The sequence below is a fragment of the Ovis canadensis genome, chromosome 1 (genome assembly GCF_042477335.2).
Source record: "Ovis canadensis isolate MfBH-ARS-UI-01 breed Bighorn chromosome 1, ARS-UI_OviCan_v2, whole genome shotgun sequence".
Classification (NCBI taxonomy): domain Eukaryota; kingdom Metazoa; phylum Chordata; class Mammalia; order Artiodactyla; family Bovidae; genus Ovis; species Ovis canadensis.
The window spans coordinates 31287293-31309060 of record NC_091245.1 but is presented as its reverse complement, the minus strand read 5'-3'; the positions used below and the strand labels follow the sequence as shown (position 1 = coordinate 31309060).

Genomic DNA, 21768 nt, shown 5'->3' with positions numbered 1-21768 from the left:
GATAGAATCATGAAAGAATCACAGGACATTCATGCTAGAAGAAACCTTCCAGGTGAAACAGACTGTGCTTCCCGGATGCTATTCTAAAGGACCTTGTTGGTCCTGAAAAAATTTTTCCAGTCTGGGAAAATGAAATAAAAATGAGGAAAGTGAGAAAATTCAGCCATTTTAAAATAAAGTTAACTCATTCCATTTAAAGAAATGCCTTGTATCCTATAATTTTGCTCTTCCTTCTTTTCTGATGTCCTGGATCCTTTTATTTAAAATGATTGTAATGGTAAGTGCCAGTTTTCTGAAAGGGATCTAAATATTTATCAAGTCAAAAGTTTGAATTCTATGTCACACTTCTGGTTTATGATTACTCTGGTTTTATTGTTTGATCTATAAATTTCAAGTTTGAGAATTTAAGAGTTAAAACTTAAGAATTTCAGCCAGCTCCTTTATTTTCAGATGGGAAAACAGAGACCCTGAGGAAAATGCCAAATGGAACACAACCAGAAAGCTGGAAAGCCAGAACCAAAGGCTGGCCTTGCTGTTGTTTCTGCTCCACATCTCTGTCCTTCAATAGGTAGGATGTTAGTCTTATTACCAATTCTGTGGGATGAGAAACATGAAGTTTTTAAAGAGGAAGGGATGGGAGAAAAGGGAATTCTATTTCTCAAACACACTGATGTGCCAGACAATCTGAATACTTCATATATATTATTTTGTTTATTCTTTTAAACAACTCTAAAAGAAAGTTTAAGATTGAATACACAGTATAACTGGAGAAAACTAAGTTCAGAAATGTGAAATAACTTGATGATTCAGAGTCCACCAAATCACATTATCACCTAGTTATTGGTCATTCAACAAATATCTATAGAGTCTCTTCCCCATGCAGGATAAGTCTAATGTAAGTAATTAAATAATTTAGCAAATTATAAAGTGATAACCAAGCATTCAGTAATTGTTTACAATTCCTCTCAAACAGTGCTGTGAAGCTGGTTATCATTATCTCCATTTTACGATGAGGAACACAAGCTAAGAGAGTTTAAGTGGCTGGCCCAAAGCCTTATATTTGCCATGTTGTTGAGCTGAGGCTGGCTTTCTGACTTTTAATCTTATCTTCCTTGCCCTATTTTATGTTAGGCATATCTTTTTCTAGAGAGGAAACATGATGCACTGGCAAAACTTTAGTCTACAAAGGATCATGAGTCCATAAGCTGCAACTGTTGCTTTGAAAAGGCAGAAGTAAAAGAAGAGTTGATGGAGATACCAGACATGAAAGGGTTGTAAGTTCTGGGCTTTCCAATAATAAGCCATTCTCCTCCAGATGATTTTAATAATCTCCAGCACATGTGTTCTAACCCCTTGATGCTGTACAATATGTGTAACCAAATAAAAGATCTCTCCAGATTCAGAGATTTACTGTTTGTGATGGGAAAAGGCCAACCAGATGACATCATTTATATTCCAAATATGAGCTGCTGCCAAGGCTAGTGATGTTAAGCTGGAGAAATTGATCCTCAACATTATTCTATGAAGGAAAAAAGAAAAAGGTCTTGGCCTTGATAGTATCATTTTTAAAAATTTATGTGACTGCGAAGACGAGTTTAATAAGCTTCTATTTTATCTAGAATTGCTTAAGTCCAATGTGTGGGTTGTTTAGGCACACAATCACTTCCATATATTGCAAGTTACCAGGTTAGGGACTAAGAGTTATCATTTTGCTGTTGCTATTGAATGCTGTTGAATTGGTGGGCAGACTGACCTGAGTGTCTGCTCCAGCAGAGCGCACAGCTTTCAGGGCTGTGCTCACTTGTTTCAAATCAAAGGTCCCCAGTTTATAAGTGCAGTATAATAATCTCTGCTCCCATTTCTCAACTTCTTCATGTCTAACACAATCATGGTTTCTTCTTTTTTTTTTTTTCAGGTATTAATATCCTGCACTACTATGATATACAGGGAAAGTTGGCCCCATTACCAGTTACAAAGGTAGGTCATGATTCAGTTCAGTTCAATTCAGTCGCTCAGTCATGTCTGACTCTTTGCGACCCCATGGACTGCAGCTAGCCAGCCTTCCCTGTCCATCACCAACTTCTACTTAAACTCATGTCCATCGAGTTGGTGATGCCATCCAACCATCTCATCCTCTGTTGTCCCCTTCTCCTCCCACCTTCAATCTTTCCTAGCATCAGGGTCTTTTCCAGTGGGTCAGTTCTTCACATCAGGTGGCCAAAGGATTAGAGTTTCAGCTTCAGCATCAGTCCTTCCAATGAATATTCGGGACTGATTTCTTTAAAGATTCACTGGTTGGACCTCCTTGCAGTCTAAGAGACTCTCAAGAGTCTTCTCCAACACCACAGTTCAAAGGCATCAATTCTTCAGCACTCAGCTTTCTTTATAGTCCAACTCTCACATCCATACATGACTACTGGAAAAACCATAGCTTTGACTACATGAACTTTTGTTGACAAAGTAATGTCTTTGCTCTTTAATGTGCTGTCTAGGCTGGTTATAGCTTTTCTTCCAAGGAGCAAGTGTTTTCTAATTACATGGCTGCAGTCACCATCTGCAGTGATTTTGGAGTCCAAGAAAAGAAAGTCTGTCACTATTTACATTGTTTCCCCATCTCTTTGCCATGAAGTGATGGGACCAGATGCCATGATCTTTGTTTTCTGAATGTGGAGCATTTAGCCAACTTTTTCACTCTCTTCTTTCATTTTCATCAAGAGGCTCTTTAGTTCTTCTTCGCTTTCTGCCATAAAGGTGGTGTCATCTGCATATCTGTGGTTATTGATATTTTTCCCAGCAATCTTGATTCCAGCCTGTGCTTCATTCAGTCCAGTGTTTCTCATGATGTACTCTGCATATAAGTTAAATAAGCAGGGTGCCAATATACAGCCTTGACATACTCCTTTCCTGATTTGGAACCAGTCTACTGTTTCATGTGCAGTTCTAAGTGCTGCTTCTTGACCTGCATAGCGATTTCTCAGAAGGCAGGTAAGGTTGTCTGGTATTCCCATCTCTTTAAGAATTTTCCACAGTTTTTTGTGATCTACACAGTCAAAGGCTTTGGCATAGTCAATAAAGCAAAAGTAGATTTTTTTTCTGGAACTCTCTTGCTTTTCGATGATCCAATGGATGTCAGCAATTTTATCTCTGGTTCCTCTGACTTTTCTAAATCCAGCTTAAACATCTGGAAGTTCACAGTTCACATACTGTTAAAGCCTGGCTTGGAGAATTTTGAATGTTACTTTGCTAGAGTGTGAGATGAGTGCAATTGTGCAGTAGTTCAAATATTCATTGGCATTGCCTTTCTTTGTGATTGGAATGAAAACTGACATATTCCAGTCCTGTGGCCACTGCTGAGTTTTCCAAGTTTGCTGCCATGTTGGTTTAGATCTTGGTTAATCTAAACCAATATGCACATGCCATTCCCCTATGACCAGTGATCCAAGAGTGACCTGTTATAATCAGACAAAGGAAAGGACTTGGGTTCTACTTGAGGGAAAGGACTTTTCATCTCTCTCCCTTGCTATATGATTACAAATAGGTATTGAGCCCCAATTACTCTTGGCATCCCATCTATAATTTCAGGGTGGAAGGATCAGGTTTAGAATGAGGCCAAAGTTGGGGATGGCTGATTGGAGAGATGAAAAAAAATTCAACATGTTTGATTATATCATTGAGCTTCAGATTGTCCGATGCTTTCCCTATCCTTAGACTTTTATGGAAATATTGCATTTCCTTATTACTTAAGCCAGTTTTTATTTCTGTTGCTTGCAGCTGAAGCATTCTGATTGGAAGAGGTGACAAAACTCGCTTCCTGAGGTCCTATCAACTTTTTGAACTGCACCCTCATGCTGTTTTGCATTGTCTTAAATCTATGCTGAATGAATCATTTTATGTGTTCAGTTGTCACCAATGCAGATTTAGTAATTTTAAGTCAAGAATTACTCACAATATTCCATGACTTCTTGTTGTTACCCCTTCCAGCCTCATCTCTAGCCGCCTTGCTCATCAGTCACTCTAACATCTTGCAATTATTCAGATATGCCAGTCTTTCTCTCATTTCTAGCCTTGTTCATGCTCTTTCCACTGACTCTGACAATTTCCTTGATGACCTCTTTCCCCAAACTTTCCCTCCACTGAATCTTGACTTAGGCATAATTTCCCCCGGGAAGCCTTCTCTTCTTTGGCCTTTCTTATATTTCTCTAGCATGCTAGTCTTCCCCTATCGGAGTACTTTCCATTGTATATGGAAGTGACCCATCATCTCTTCTGGCCTGTGGATCCTTTGAGGACAGGAAACATCTGTTTACAGTTTTGTCCCCAGGGCTTAACACATAGTTGGTACTACATAAAATATTTGTTGAAAGAATGATGAATTAATTACTTAAAGCTATTCAGACATGCCGCATGCCTAGTGCCCAAGTGCCTTAATATGGCTTTCAATGATCTGGCCCTGACTTCCTGTCCAGACCCCTCTACTGTTACTTACCAGAAATTTCTTACTTAAAGCCTACTGAATCACATATCCTTTGCTGTTTCACGTCTCAATGCCCACGATAGGCATCTTGCTACTTCCTAAACCTACCCATTGTTTTGTAGTTCTGCTTCCTTAGGTAGGGAGGGTGCTGTGAAATGATAAAATGAGTAAAAACAAAAACAAAACCCACCCCAAAAAGCCCAACCTGGGTTCAAATTCTGATCACTCTTCTCAGTGACATTGGGTAGTATACTTCATCACTTGATCACAATGTGGTTATATAATTGCACCCAATGGGGTTGTCATGAAGATAAATGGATTAAGAAGTCACCTGGCACAATACTCTTTGAACTAAGTTCTTAGAATATCTGTTTGCTGAATCATTGTTGAACTCTGCCCTTCTGGCTTTAGAAACAACCAGCAATTTGATTCTATACTATTTCTTTGAATAAGTAAAATCAAAGAATAAAAATTGACCATGAAGTTTGGCTTCAGGAAAAGAAAATGTTTGTGAAGGAACAAAGTGGCCTTGCAGGGCCTTTATTCATCTCTACTTTAAAGTCTGGAGAGTTTTGGGTCAGCGGAAATGCTGTTTGGGGTTAATGGGAATACTCTTTGGGAAATTAACTTGGTTTTGGCTAAAATGATTCCTTCATTAAGGGTGAACCTGCAATTTCCAAGAAGTTTCAGAGTTTCCACAGTTTCAACAAAAATTGCAGCGCCCACAGGGCAACCCCTCATGGCCGGATGAAAACACAATGGCAGGTGTTTAGTGGTGCTTTTCAGATGCTGCTGGGCAAGAGAGGAAGAACTGGGGAGAAACCCATTACAACTTTTCCAGCTAGGAAGGAACCATGCTCTCTGGGTTCACAGAATGAGCTGGACTGACTGTCCTTGCAACTTCCTCCCATCTTATTTGGTTCTATTTCTTGAATGAGCTCCTGGTTTCTGATCCCTGTCTTCACCTCAGTGGTTTCTGTGGTTTGGGGCACTTTACCTTTTCAGCAACCAGCTTTTCCTAGACCCATTTTAGAGGGGCAGAGGAGGAAATAAGATAGCTTCTAGAAAAGAGTACAGAAATTAGAGACTGCATCTAACAGGACTTTGCCATCACTTAAATGTCTTCACTGTTAATTGAGAGGGGACAACATGTGCTTTGGAACCCCAGAGAGTCAGTTTTGAGTTTTGGCTTATCCACATGACTTTGGGCATGCTATTTAACCTCTTTGAGCCTCAGATTTTTCATCTATAAAATAAGGATAATATCTGCCTTGTAGAGTTTTTATGGTGATGAAATGAGGCCATGAATGCAAGACATCCAGAAAAATGCAGAATGCTTAGTAGGTGTTTAACAAAGGTGACTTTATTGCTAATCTTTTATTATCACAAGAAAGTTGTATTCCCTGTAAGTTGACTGTAGTCACTTCAGAGTAGGGTGGGAGGGACAGTTCTCTTTTAACCTGATTTACAATTTATAAGGGAGGAGATATAATTCAGAAAGTGTCACAATCATATTCACTTTACATTTTAACCTCTCTGAAAGCTTTATCCACTAGGAGAGTGGGCCAACACAGTGTCTTAGAATACCAAGAACCAGATCCACATTCCTCATTGGGAATGAAGTGAAGGATGGGGCAGGCTCTCCATGGAAGGAGAATTAAGTATGATCTTTCATAGAGGTAAGAAGTAAATGGGCAGAGAGGAGAACTAAAGGTAGAAGTGGGAGTAAGAATGTCCTGAGACTCAGATTCCTCATTTGTAGAATAAAGAGGTGGATGACTGTGAATTGCCAAATTATTTACATTTCCTTCAAGGGGCCCAGGGAGAGCAGGGATGAAAGGAAGAAGAGAGAAGGGAAAAACAGTATCATCACTGTACTAAGGATCAGGAGTGGGTAGGAAAAATGTAGTGATATTTTCTGTCTTTGGTCCATGGAATCCAACTAATGCTTAAAGTCGCTTACAACAATTTCCTTTCATAAAAAATTAATAACCAACAAATACAATATTCCAGGGAAAATATACTCAAACTAAACAGGCCAGAGAGCAACAGTTAGAACTGGACATGGAACAACAGACTGGTTCCAAATAGGAAAAGGAGTATGTCAAGGCTGTATATTGTCACCCTGCTTATTTAACTTACATGTAGAGTACATCATGAGAAACGCTGGACTGGAAGAAACACAAGCTGGAATCAAGATTGCCGGGAGAAATATCAATAACCTCAGATATGCAGATGACACCACCCTTATGGCAGAAAGTGAAGAGGAACTAAAAGCCTCTTGATGAAAGTGAAAGAGGAGAGTGAAAAAGTTGGCTTAAAGCTCAACATTCAGAAAACGAAGATCATGGCATCCGGTCCCATCACTCCATGGGAAATAGATGGGGAAGCAGTGGAAACAGCGTCAGACTTTATTTTTTTGGGCTCCAAAATCACTGCAGATGGTGACTGCAGCCATGAAATTAAAAGACGCTTACTCCTTGGAAGAAAAGTTATGACCAACTTAGATAGCATATTCAAAAGCAGAGACATTACTTTGCTGACTAAGGTCTGTCTAGTCAAGGCTATGGTTTTTCCACTGGTCATGTATGGATGTGAGAGTTGGACTGTGAAGAAGGCTGAGTGCTGAAGACTTGATGGTTTTGAACTGTGGTGTTGCAGAAGACTCTTGAGAGTCCCTTGGACTGCAAGGAGATCCAACCAGTCCATTCTGAAGGAGATCAACCCAGGGATTTCTTTGGAAGGAATGATGCTGGAGCTGAAACTCCAGTACTTTGGCCACCTCATGCAAAGAGTTGACTCATTAGACAAGACTTTGATGCTGGGAGAGACTGGGGGCAGGAGGAGAAGGGGATGACTGAGGATGAGATGGCGGATGGCATCACTGACTCAACGGACGTGACTCTGAGTGAACTCTGGAAGTTGGTGATGGACAGGGAGTCCTGGTGTGCTGCAATTCATGGAGTCGCAAAGAGTCGGACACGACTGAGCAACTGAACTGAACTGAACTGAACAGCTACAAACAGCTATTGAGCAACTGAACTGAACTGAACTGAACAGCTACAAACAGCTATTGTATTAAGTACTAGGGATATGAAGATGATTAGAATGTGGTCCATGATTCCATTGACTCCTACAGTCTAGTGGAAGAGACAGAGACCATATACATCACTTCAGTTAAGAGCCGTGAATGTTGTGATGGGGGAAGCCTAAGGGCCGTGAGTTTTGAGGAAGCAACTTGATGGCAAATATTGGGGAGGTCACCCTCAAGGATGTGATACCTTGCTGAGTCTTGAAGGATGAATAGGAGTCAGTCTTGTAAGGAAAGGGTCTCCATTCAGAGTGACCCTAGTAATCCTGGGTTATTTTTCTGAATCACTCTTGGGGCAACAACATGGAAATCATTCCAAATCATTGGCTTGGGATGGTTTATTTTGGATGTGCTCAATTACTGAGTACATATTTTTCCAGGATTTGTGAGGAGATGTATTTCCATGTGTGCTGTGCTTCAGCATGTCTCCTCGGGGTGTTTATTTACTGTGCTTTATTCCATAACTTAGCAGGGTGTCACAGCTGGAGGCAGCTGGTGGTAAACAAATAGCTTCCATTACCCAATCCCATCACAATCCTCCATTCTGCTTCAGAAACATGGTTTCAGCCTATGGTTCCTTCACTCTCAAATCCATTGCAGTATCAAAGCCCCATGGAGTTGCAGGAGTTTCTTTTTAAAAATAAAATTGAGAGATAAAGCAAAAGACAATTTAGGGCACCGGGGAATTTAGACTCTAAGAAGATAGACTTTCTTAGTGAAACCTAATCAATCACATCAGTTCCTTGATAGGAAAACAGAGACACAAACAAACAAACAAACCAAACTTCTCATATTTGGTCTGCTATGAATGTGATTTTGGTGTGATTCAGTTAAACATGGTTTGCTTGAGACTCCTCTGTGTGTCTCTGCTTTCCTATACTTTATCTCGTTTGGTGAATAATATGTGCTAGGTTTTCCAAACAAATAATGAATGAAGGCAGAGCAAATGGGAAGGATGAAGGAAGGAAACTAGAATTATCTGCTTTCTGCCTGGTAGAGGGTTGGTGTAGTAAAATTCAGATACAGACTCGCAATTAATACTGTTGTATCAAATATTATAGTGCAGAAAAGAAGGAGGGGGCTCTTCACTAGTCAACAGCCAAACATTCTCAGTCCAGTTCTTTAATATATGCAACTTACAGGCTTTCAGTTATATACAAATTCAACCTAAACTCTCCTTCTTGTGCTGTCTGGGAGGAGGGGGTCTAGTGGTATACATGAAGAGGAGAGGACAGCTTAGACACTTAGTAGAGGAGAGCAAGGCAGGCCTTAGATTCCTGAGTTAGCAAACTCTAAGAAGCCTCTAAAAAGTGGAGCTAAAAACACACATTAGAAGTGTATATGGTATTTATCCACTGAGATATCTAACATTTAAAAAGCAAAGTATGTGTCCAAGGGAGGAAAACATTGAGTGCATATAATTTTATGTTTTCATTTAACATAGCATTAGCAAACACATGATAAAGTGGAATAAGGAATTCTTAGATCTTTGCCTTGATCACATCCCTGATAATATTCTTTTACTAGGCAGGCGTTGAAGTTACGCTTGATAAGTCTCCATGAATAGCTCTTGGCAAGTAACAGATCAGGGTAAGACCGAACTATTGCCACAAAAACAGTTTCTGTTAGACTCTGAAACAGCTACCAATCCAGTTGGCACTTGAGCAATCAGGAGGCCAGGATGAAAAATAGAAGCCTTGTTGTAGAAATAAATGCATTTCTTCTTCAACAAGTTTGAATATGATCTCCCTTCTGAGCCTTTCCTGTTATCTTGATAAACTTGACATCAAATGAGTTCTCTGAGGAGAACAGGAGAGAGAGCAGCACATGAAGAAAAATCATGGTAGAAAAGAAAGCACGTTCTGCCTTTTGGGAGCAATTCTTTCATTTTAACAAAATCCTATAAATAGGTTTTGTTCATTTATTTGTTTGTTTTAGCTTGAGACAGTTTTTGGCATCTATGGAGCCACAGTGTTATGGGGTATTGAACTTATTTCAAGGTATTCTAAAAACTGAGACCAGAAAAGATTTGCCACAGAAATTTGGATGCATATCTGAAGGCTTCCAAAATGCAAATAGTTAGTGTGTAGTCATCATAAAAGCAAATCGCATACTCATCTTGTCTAAAAATGTTCAAGTTTGAAACTTATGAGAACGGTCATAAAGCTTGAAATCTGTCCGTATGCACAGAGAGATGATATTTCATAGTATTAAGAAAGTATTTTTTAATATTTCTATATTTCATTTGTTAATTGAATTTAATTATAGGCCATATTGAAAGCAAAGACTGGATAATCAAGTAGTTAAGATTTTTTGACAGTTTCTTTGTTTTGTTTTTTGGTGTCAATAAATGTTCATTTAATTTAAGGAAAACTGTTCTCTATGGGCCCTATGCACCTGTAAGTGTGCTAAAGCCAACAAAATAATTTTTTTGGTGACCTTATCTTTTTTCCTAAATTTACCAGCCCATAGTAGCATCATGCTATAGAGGTTCTTATATAATCTTTATCATTTGACATGTTAAAATCTATTGACTTGTCCATAGATGGCACAAAACACCATTTATTAAATGTTAGAGCACTCATCTGCCCCAGCCCTTTTTTCCTTTTCTGCCTGTGGAGATAGAGTAGATGAGGAATCTTTCAAAATAGATGGATAGAGAGATTAATGCATAAACTTGAGATATGTTATCATTTAGATCAAAGGGATCAGATGTTATCGGCTCTGCAACTACAAAGGCTTTGAGGTTGTAGAATGTCACATGACTCATAGGCATAAAAGCTCATCTAGGCTTTTTCTTTCCTTTCAAGCTCTAATAGCATGACAAGAATCCTCATAAATTCACCCAACACAAGACCTGTATGTGGCAGTCTTCTGACTCCTTGGCTCCTGTGTTCCTCTTCTCAGCACAGCCGAGGGGCTTCATTATCACCTTGCATGTTTAACTTGGTCTTTCCATTAGAAAAAAGCTGGCCACTGTGCTCCTATTTCCTTGTCCATGAAGTGGGAATAATCATTCCTGTCTTTGGGGAGAAGAGGTCTTTCGAGGATTAAATCAGATAATAAAGTAATATATCTAGTTCCTGATATTGACCAAGTTTTCAACACGGTAATTTTTGCCTTCTCTGTCTCCTTGAAGGTCAATAGTCAGTGCTGTTTTAGGGGTGATTTGAAGTCCCCTAATTAAGTGTATATGGTGGCTAAGCTTCAAGGTAACCTGCTTAATAGTTCTGCAATGAATGTATATTTCATTTCTAAACTCTTGGTCTTTTAATATATCCCTAAGCGGGGGGGGGGGGGGGGGGGGCGGGGGGTTGCGGCGCAGAACTTATCCTGTACTTGAAGAAGAAACCTTGGATCTCTCTCTCTTTTCAATCTTGACCTAATTGGTACTTTCCAACCAGCTGTTCAGAATGAGCCCCAAGGCTTTTATAGCTTTTCCTGTCCAGCCAAAGTTTTCTGCCAGCAATGAATTGCAATCTAGCCTCATTCACTAATGCCATTAGTAATCCTTTAGGTGACACGGTTAAGAGTCGAGCTCTCTTTGAGATCTAAAGAAGATTGGTTCCAATCCTTACTTCTCTGCCTTTCTCAAGATGACTGTGACTTTCAAGAGACTTAAGTGATGGTGGCTATATTTGACTCTGTTTTCTCTCTTATGAATGATCTTACTATTTCCATCTAATTTCTCTGTTCTACATTATATTGTTCCTCTGCCTTGATTTCTATGCAAAATCAGCTCATACAGTTGAGCTGATTTATTTGTGATACATTTATTAAGGATAAACAGGATTCTAAGAAGGAATTTACACTGCTACAGTGAAAGCAATTTTAAATTTAGTGTGAAGCTTTCGGTATATTAGATCATTGTTTAGCAAATATCTACTCCATACCACTACCTCTGCCTTCATCAGAGGAGTTTACCTCTCTACTCCAATGATAATAGGCTTGGTCACGTGACTTGCTTCAGCCAACAGAACATTATCAGAGGTAACAGAAGCAGAGGCTGGAAATGTGATGTGATTGTGAGAAGGGATCTGGCCCTTGCAGGACCCCACTGGTCCCAGAGGAATGAAGGTCATATATAGTAGACCTGAGAGAAACACAAGGCCTAGAGCCAGAATTAGCCTAGACTTTCAAACTCACAAATGCTAGTTAACAATTACTTATTGTTGTTTTCTGTTTTGGAATCACCTGTTATACAGCAATATATAACTGATACAAGGTCTCATTGTTCTTGAATATCTTTTGGAAATGGAGAATTTCTTTGGCCATGGTGAATTTCCACTGTTCTCTTCATTCTGTACAGTAGCCTAGCCCCATGCATTTAATTTTTCTCCACTTCCCCTACTTTTCACTAATCTCTTTTTCCTCTATCACCCAAACTCATATTAATTTTGGATGTAGTGTACATTATTTCTTCTTTTCATGCCTTAGCTTCTGCATCCCCCAGAACAATAGTTTCATTTCAAGCTGCTTTATAAGTTTTTAACAAACAAAGAAAAATTTTCCCTTAGAGGAATTCTTGCTCTACTTGTTAAAACAACATTTTCTCTTATCTATCATCTGCTCCCATCTCCATTCCCCATTTCAGAGCTCAGATCCACATATGGTAGCATCTGGGAGAATTTCAGCAATGATATCGGGTGGCAGGCCAAGCTTGATTGGTCTGGGCTTGCTTAGATTATAATGTTTGCTTGGTATTCATACTGGCCTGAGCATTTAAACTAGTGTGATCAACACTAAATAGCATGTATCCTTGAAAAAGTATTGTGAAACCTCTTTTTTTGGCCCTACCTTTGGCCTCATTCTCCTATCCATTCCAATATTTCTGTAGTTCTATATAATTTGATTGTGTCTCCTAGTCTTTGGGCTTCCTTGGTAGCTCAGCTGGTAAAGAATCCACCTGCAATGCAGGAGATCCTGGTTGGACTCCTGGGTCAGGAAGAAACCCTGGGAGGGGATAGATTACCCACTCCAGTTCTCTTGGGCTTCACTGGTGGCTCAAATGGTTAGTCTTTTATTCTCTGCCACTGTTTCTTTTTTTTTTTTTTTAACTTTTATTTTATATTGGAGTATAGTTGATTGACAATATTGTGATAGTTTCAGATGTACAGCAATATGATTCAGTTATACGTATATATGTATCTATTCTTTTCCATATCCTTTTCCCATTTAGGTTGTTATATAATATTGAGCAGAGTTCCCTGTGCTGTATAATGGGTTCTTGTTGGTTATCCATTTTAAATACAGCAGTGTATATGTGTTAATCCCAAGCTCCCTAACTATCCCACTGATTTTTAACTAGCAAGTATTCACTTGATCTTTCCTATTCCAGGTCCCTTCTATAACTGCCACTTTCTTCTCTGCTCAACTTTAATGACAAAAGACTCCCATACACCAGAACAGTCCCTCAGTTCCCCTGATCAGAAGGCTCTGAGATAAGGGTAATCACGGTTTTTCCATCCACTCAGGGCCTAATGAAGGGATGGGGGAATACAATCCACAATCCCAGCCATGTTTGACACTGTTGTTTCTGCCAGTACTCTGTTTATTGCCAGTACTGCATCTAGAATATCTTTCCTTCTGGGGTTTGGACAAAGTTCTGGCTGATTCTGTTCTTTCTGGAGTTGTTGCCTTCTCTGACCTGGGCTCCTAAGATCAGTCTCTGTCCCACCCCTCTTGATTCCCATGTTCCCCAGAACTGTGTTTCATCTGCTACCCTGACCTGTCCTTGTGACTTAAATGTAGAAGTGTTCACCCTTCTACTGAGTGACCACTGCTGTTTACCTCATGTTCCTGCTGAAGCATGCTATTTCTTGCACTCAATGCCTCTCTGCTATGGGCCTGTCAGGCAGAAGGACTCTCGGGGTGTGGTCTGACCTTTTAGGAGCGCTTGTTGACACTCAGTACCCCAGTGCCTCCTGGATCAGGATCAGGGTTACTAGATATCTAAAACACTGAAAGGATTATGGTGTCCCTCCCTCATATGCAAATCAAAATAAAATTGAATAAAGCCATAAAACTGATAGGCTAGGTGAAATTAAAATCAACTCCTCTTTCAGTTTTTTTTTTTTTTTTAATTTTTTTTTTTTTTAATTTTTAGTTTTTTATTTTTTAAATTTTAAAATCTTTAATTCTTACATGCATTCCCAAACATGAACCCCCCTCCCACCTCCCTCCCCAGAACATCTTTCTGGGTCATCCCCATGCACCAGCCCCAAGCATGCTGCATCCTGCGTCAGACATAGACTGGCGATTCAATTCACATGATAGTATACATGTTAGAATGTCATTCTCCCAAATCATCCCACCCTCTCCCTCTCCCTCTGAGTCCAAAAGTCCGTTATACACATCTGTGTCTCTTTCCCTGTCTTGCATACAGGGTCGTCATTGCCATCTTCCTAAATTCCATATATATGTGTATATATACTGTATTGGTGTTTTTCTTTCTGGCTTACTTCACTCTGTATAATCGGCTCCAGTTTCATCCATCTCATCAGAACTGATTCAAATGAATTCTTTTTAACGGCTGAGTAATACTCCATTGTGTATATGTACCACAGCTTTCTTATCCATTCATCTGCTGATGGACATCTAGGTTGTTTCCATGTCCTGGCTATTATAAACAGTGCTGCAATGAACATTGGGGTACATGTGTCTCTTTCAATTCTGGTTTCCTCGGTGTGTATGCCCAGAAGTGGGATTGCTGGGTCATAAGGTAGTTCTATTTGCAATTTTTTAAGGAATCTCCACACTGTTCTCCATAGTGGCTGTACTAGTTTGCATTCCCACCAACAGTGTAGGAGGGTTCCCTTTTCTCCACACCCTCTCCAGCATTTATTGCTTGCAGATTTTTGGATCGCAGCCATTCTGACTGGTGTGAAGTGGTACCTCATTGTGGTTTTGATTTGCATTTCTCTAATAATGAGTGATGTTGAGCATCTTTTCATGTGTTTGTTAGCCATCCGTATGTCTTCTTTGGAGAAATGTCTATTTAGTTCTTTGGCCCATTTTTTGATTGGGTCGTTTATTTTTCTGGAGTTGAGCTGCATAAGTTGCTTGTATATTTTTGAGATTAGTTGTTTGTCAGTTGCTTCATTTGCTATTATTTTCTCCCATTCAGATGGCTGTCTTTTCACCTTGCTTATATTTTCCTTTGTTGTGCAGAAGCTTTTAATTTTAATTAGATCCCATTTGTTTATTTTTGCTTTTATTTCCAGCATTCTGGGAGGTGGATCATAGAGAATCCTGCTGTGATTTATGTCTGAGAGTGTTTTGCCTATGTTCTCCTCTAGGAGTTTTATAGTTTCTGATCTTACATTTAGATCTTTAATCCATTTTGAGTTTATTTTTGTGTGCGGTGTTAGAAAGTGATCTAGTTTCATTCTTTTACAAGTGGTTGACCAGTTTTCCCAGCACCACTTGTTAAAGAGATTGTCTTTACTCCATTGTATATTCTTGCCTCCTTTGTCAAAGATAAGGTGTCCATATGTGTGTGGGTTTATCTCTGGGCTTTCTATTTTGTTCCATTGATCTATATGTCTGTCTTTGTGCCAGTACCATACTGTCTTGATGACTGTGGCTTTGTAGTAGAGCCTGAAGTCAGGCAAGTTGATTCCTCCAGTTCCATTCTTCTTTCTCAAGATTGCTTTGGCTATTCGAGGTTTTTTGTATTTCCATACAAAGCTTGAAATTATTTGTTCTAGTTCTGTGAAAAATGTGGCTGGTAGCTTGATAGGGATTGCATTGAATTTGTAAATTGCTTTGGGTAGTATACTCATTTTCACTATATTGATTCTTCCAATCCATGAACATGGTATATTTCTCCATCTATTAGTGTCCTCTTTGATTTCTTTCATCAGTGTTTTATAGTTTTCTATATATAGGTCTTTAGTTTCTTTAGGTAGATATATTCCTAAGTATTTTATTCTTTTCGTTGCAATGGTGAATAGAATTGTTTCCTTAATTTCTTTTTCTACTTTCTCATTATTCGTGTATAGGAATGCAAGGGATTTCTGTGTGTTGATTTTATATCCTGCAACTTTACTATATTCATTGATTAGCTCTAGTAATTTTCTGGTGGAGTCTTTAGGGTTTTCCATGTAGAGGATCATGTCATCTGCAAACAGTGAGAGTTTTACTTCTTCTTTTCCAATTTGGATTCCTTTTATTTCTTTTTCTGCTCTGATTGCTGTGGCCAAAACTTCCAGAACTATGTTGAATAGTAGCGGTGAAAGTGGACACCCTTGTCTTGTTCCTGACTTTAGGGGAAATGCTTTCAATTTTTCACCATTGAGGATAATGTTTGCTGTGGGTTTGTCATAAATAGCTTTTATTATGTTGAGATATGTTCCTTCTATTCCTGCTTTCTGGAGAGTTTTTATCATAAATGGATGTTGAATTTTGTCAAAGGCCTTCTCTGCATCTATTGAGATAATCATATGGTTTTTATTTTTCAATTTGTTAATGTGGTGAATTACATTGATTGATTTGCGGATATTGAAGAATCCTTGCATCCCTGGGATAAAGCCCACTTGGTCATGATGTATGATCTTTTTAATGTGTTGTTGGATTCTGATTGCTAGAATTTTGTTGAGGATTTTTGCATCTATGTTCATCAGAGATATTGGCCTGTAGTTTTCTTTTTTTGTGACATCTTTGTCAGGTTTTGGTATTAGGGTGATGGTGGCCTCATAGAATGAGTTTGGAAGTTTACCTTCCTCTGCAATTTTCTGGAAGAGTTTGAGGAGGATAGGTGTTAGCTCTTCTCGAAATTTTTGGTAGAATTCAGCTGTGAAGCCGTCTGGACCTGGGCTTTTGTTTGCTGGAAGATTTCTGATTACAGTATCAATTTCCGTGCTTGTGATGGGTCTGTTAAGATTTTCGATTTCTTCCTGGTTCAGTTTTGGAAAATTGTACTTTTCTAAGAATTTGTCCATTTCTTCCACGTTGTCCATTTTATTGGCATACAACTGCTGATAGTAGTCTCTTATGATCCTTTGTATTTCTGTGTTGTCTGTTGTGATCTCTCCATTTTCATTTCTAATTTTATTGATTTGATTTTTCTCTCTTTGCTTCTTGATGAGTCTGGCTAATTGTTTGTCAATTTTATTTATCCTTTCAAAGAACCAGCTTTTGGCTTTGTTGATTTTTGCTATGGTCTCTTTTGTTTCTTTTGCATTTATTTCTGCCCTAATTTTTAAGATTTCTTTCCTTCTACTAACTCTGGGGTTCTCCAACTCTTCCTTTTCTAGTTGATTTAGTTGTAGAGTTAGGTTATTTATTTGACTTTTTTCTTGTTTCTTGAGGTATGCCTGTATTGCTATGAACTTTCCTCTTAGCACTGCTTTTATAGTGTCCCACAGGTTTTGGGTTGTTGTGTTTTCATTTTCATTAGTTTCTATGCATATTTTGATTTCTTTTTTGATTTCTTCTGTGATTTGTTGGTTATTCAGAAGTGTGTTGTTCAACCTCCATATGTTAGAATTTTTAATAGTTTTTCTCCTGTAATTGAGATCTAATCTTAATGCATTATGGTCAGAAAAGATGCTTGGAATGATTTCGATTTTTTTGAATTTATCAAGTTTAGATTTATGGCCCAGGATGTGATCTATCCTGGAGAAGGTTCCATGAGCACTTGAAAAAAAGGTGAAATTCGTTGTTTTGGGGTGAAATGTCCTATAGATATCAATTAGGTCTAACTGATCTAATGTATCATTTAAAGTTTGCGTTTCTTTGTTAATTTTCTGTTTAGTTGATCTGTCCATAGGTGTGAGTGGGGTATTAAAGTCTCCCACTATTATTGTGTTATTGTTGATTTCCCCTTTCATACTTGTTATTATCAGAATATAAAAAGGCCACCCCAAACGCAGCAATATAACCAAGATGAAGAGACAGAGGAATACTCAGCAGGTAAAGGAACAGGAGAGTTGCCCACCAAACCAAAGAGGAAGAAGTAGGGAATCTACCGGAGAAGGAATTCCGAATATTGATAGTGAAAATGATCCAAAATCTTGAAATCAAAATGGAATCACAGATAAATAGCCTAGAGACAAGGATTGAGAAGATGCAAGAAAGGTTTAACAAGGAGCTAGAAGAAATAAAAAAGAGTCAAAATATAATGAATAACACAATAAATGAGATCAGAAACACTCTGGAGGCAACAAATAGTAGAATAATGGAGGCAGAAGATAGGATTAGTGAAATAGAAGATAGAATGGTAGAAATAAATGAATCAGAGAGGAAACAAGAAAAACGAATTAAAAGAAACGAGGACAATCTCAGAGACCTCCAGGACAATATGAAACGCTCCAACATTCGAATTATAGGAGTCCCAGAAGAAGAAGACAGAAAGAAAGATCATGAGAAAATCCTTGAGGAGATAATAGTTGAAAACTTCCCTAAAATGGGGAAGGAAATAATCACCCAAGTCCAAGAAACACAGAGAGTCCCAAATAGGATAAACCCAAGGCGAAACACCCCAAGACACATATTAATCAAATTAACAAAGATCAAACACAAAGAACAAATATTAAAAGCAGCAAGGGAAAAACAACAAATAACACACAAGGGGATTCCCATAAGGATAACAGCTGATCTGTCAATAGAAACTCTTCAGGCCAGGAGGGAATGGCAAGACATACTTAAAGTGATGAAAGACAATAACCTACAGCCCAGATTACTGTACCCAGCAAGGATCTCATTCAAATACGAAGGAGAAATCAAAAGCTTTACAGACAAGCAAAAGCTGAGAGAATTCAGCACCACCAAACCAGCTCTCCAACAAATTCTAAAGGATATCCTCTAGACAGGAAACACGAAAAGGGTGTATAAACCCGAACCCAAAACAATAAAGTAAATGGCAACGGGATCATACTTATCAATAATTACCTTAAACGTAAATGGGTTGAACGCCCCAACCAAAAGACAAAGACTGGCCGAATGGATACAAAAACAAGACCCCTCTATATGCTGCTTACAAGAGACCCACCTCAAAACAAGGGACACATACAGACTGAAAGTGAAGGGCTGGAAAAAGATATACCACGCGAATAGAGACCAAAAGAAAGCAGGAGTGGCAATACTCATATCCGATAAAATAGACTTTAAAACAAAGGCTGTGAAAAGAGACAAAGAAGGCCACTACATAATGATCAAAGGAACAATCCAAGAAGAAGATATAACAATTATAAATATATATGCACCCAATATAGGAGCACCGCAATATGTAAGACAAATGCTAACAAGTATGAAAGGGGAAATCAGTTTTGTATTAATAGAACATTCTGGATCTACCAGAGCAGAACTTCTATTATATTGTTTCTTGTAAAATTACTCATTCATTCGTGTATTTAATTGTGTATTAGGTAACCTTTCTTAAGGCATGGTTCAGATGGCTGCAATTAGAAAACCCCACATTGATTAAATCTCAGTCTTGTTCACACTGCCCCACCCCTTGCCCATGTTACCTTTGGGCATGTGTGTGTTCTCAGTCGCTTCAGTCATGTCCCACTCTGCCTCCCCATGGACTGTAGCCTGCCAGGCTCCTCTGTTCATGCGATCTTCCTGTCATAATACTACAGTGAGTTGCCATGCCCCCTCCAGGGAATCTTCCTGACCCAGGGATTGAACCCACATCTCCTGCACTGCAGGTGGATTCTTTATCTTGGAGCTACCGGGGAAGGCCTGTTACCTTCGTAGCATGCCTTTATACGCTTGCATGCTACACATTTCCTCTTTCCAGGCCCTCCAGAAAGATGAGTATTCTTGTCCACTGTTTAGAAAGACCTTCCTCTCCTGCTGTCTTGTGGGGAGAGTAACCTAGTGCTGTGAGTGGCTAAGCCTGGTTAGTGCTGTGAGGAGCACTGATATTTCCTTCACTGAATTTCCAGGCTGGTTTGCTTTTGCAGGGCAAGGGCAGGGAGGGGCAATGAGTAACGTCTAGCAAGGCCTCTTATGCTGAAATCCAAACACACTTAGGTTGTGCACTTACAACTAGCCCAGGAAGGCTGCCAGGTGTTTATACTGCCTTTCCACAGAAAGCAAAGCTTTCTTATTTTTGTTTGCTTATTTGTTGAGTTGTGAAAGGGAAGTTTGAATAAGACCCATTCCTGGGCAATGGAGGGCAGAATGTTTAGAGGTGCTGATGAAATACATGACTGATCTCTAGGTGGGTGATTGTCTTGCTCTTTGATAGCTGGGGAAACTGGAGGTCCTTGGAGCACAGACTGGACAGGATCTTTTTCTGGCTTGTTGTTTGGAGAGCTATGTGCTTGTTGTACAAGTAACAGTCCCTAGGGAATATGGCTTTGCAGCTAAGAACCTAGGCTCTGGAATTAGTTCTGGGATTGAATCATAGTTCTGCCTTAGGCAACTTGTATCCTATGTCTGGGCCTTAGTTTCCTTACTGAAAAATGGGGATCATATCTTACTGGGCTCTTTATTTTAGAAATTAATGATATAATCTAGTTCAAACAATTAACACAGTAACTGGAACTTCCTGAAAGCTCTGTTCCTTCATCTACAGGTGAGATATAGGACTTCATCTGGCTCACGTGTTCTTGGGATCCATGGTGGTATCAGGACTGCTCTGGGCTGCTTGCTTTCACAGGTAGACACCCCTTTCTTGGCCTCTGGATGTTCTTCAAGGTTTTCCTTGTCTTGTCTTGTTGTCCTGACAACTCAGGCCTTGACTCATGAAGAGCCTCTCTCCACATGAACAAACACATTGATGGTATGTATGTATCTTAGACCAGAAGTTGTGGCCTGTGTAACCAAGGGAGAATTTCTGTTGAGTCACAAAATTAGCTGCTAGCATTTAGACACTAGAAGTCAGAAAATGTAAGGGTGTATGTTATGGGGATGTTTTCTGCCTTCTTTTAGTGGTTGCTTGTGTTGACCCCTCACTAATAACGTCTTTCTCTTCACTTCACCCATTGGTCGTACTGACAGACAGCATGGAGCAGAAAAGAAGCGCTCACCAGGATTCGGTCTTGTATCTGCTACTGTCTCACAGTGGTGCCTCAGGAACATATTTCAATATTTTGATCTCTTTGAGGCAGTATGCATGATGAGTAGAGCATGGACTAGAGTATCTGGTTTCAAATCCAATTGCTCAGTGAGCTTTGTGACTTTGAACACACTACTGACCTTCCTCAGTCTCAGGTTAGGATGAGGATAACAATAGCACCTCTCCCATTGCTTGTTTCAAAGATTAGATAAGATATAGTAATAATTAATGCTTCCCTAGTGGCTCAGAGGTAAAGAATATGCCTGCCAATGCAGGAGATGCAAGAGACATAGGAGATGCAGGAGACATCCCTGGGTTGGGAAGACCCCCTGGAGGAGGAAATGGCAACCCACTCCAGTATTCTTGCTGGAAAATCTCATGGACAGAGGAGCCTGGTGGGCTATAGTCCATTGAGTCACAAAGAGTCAGACATGACTGAGCAACTGAGCACCGCACGGCAGTAATAATTAATAAAGCTCACAATAATATATACTAAATATATATACTTAATGTGTATATATATATACATTAAATAGCTGATATGTGTGTGTATACACACACACACACACACACACACACACACACACACACACACACACACCCTTGGAGGAGGAAATGGCACTCCACTCCAGTATTCTTGCCTGGAAAATCCCACAGACAGAGGAGGCTGGCAGGATAGAGTCAATAGGGTCATAAAACACAACTGAAGCAACTGAATACACACACTTGCACATATACACACACACACAAACATATGTAGAGATACTTTTATCACTCATTTATTATACATAAAATTATATAAATATATACACAAATATATCACTTAGAATTGTGCTCAGTGCATAGTCAATGCTAAGTTAGAGGCTGTTGTCACTGTAATCATCATCCAATTCTTTTCCTGTAAAATGAGTGATGATAAAACTCCTTCATAAAGTTGTTTTAAGGTGAAGTATTTCCTTTTCTTCATTCTTGTTCCTAGTCCAGCTCAACTTTCTCTTTCTCTCTCTCTTTCTTTCCTTTCTTCTGTCCTGCCTTCTTTCCCCCTTTCCTCCCTCTCTCCTTTCCTTCTTTCTGTCTTTCAACTGTAGGGACTTTGTTGTACTCAAGACATAAATACAAAGCAGAAAACAGTATAATTACAACAATTGAGTCTGGAGAATAACAGTCTAGAGAAATATATAAAACATTTTT

General features: G+C 39.2%; 1 long non-coding RNA gene across 1 annotated transcript; it reads left to right on the top strand.

Annotated features, from left to right (window-relative positions):
* Positions 1-495: 495 nt before the first annotated feature.
* On the top strand, positions 496-20164 carry LOC138429115 (uncharacterized). The gene is made up of 3 exons (XR_011252693.1): positions 496-568; positions 1916-1977; positions 20095-20164. It is a non-coding gene; the product is annotated as an uncharacterized lncRNA (long non-coding RNA).
* The last annotated feature ends 1604 nt before the right edge of the window (positions 20165-21768 follow it).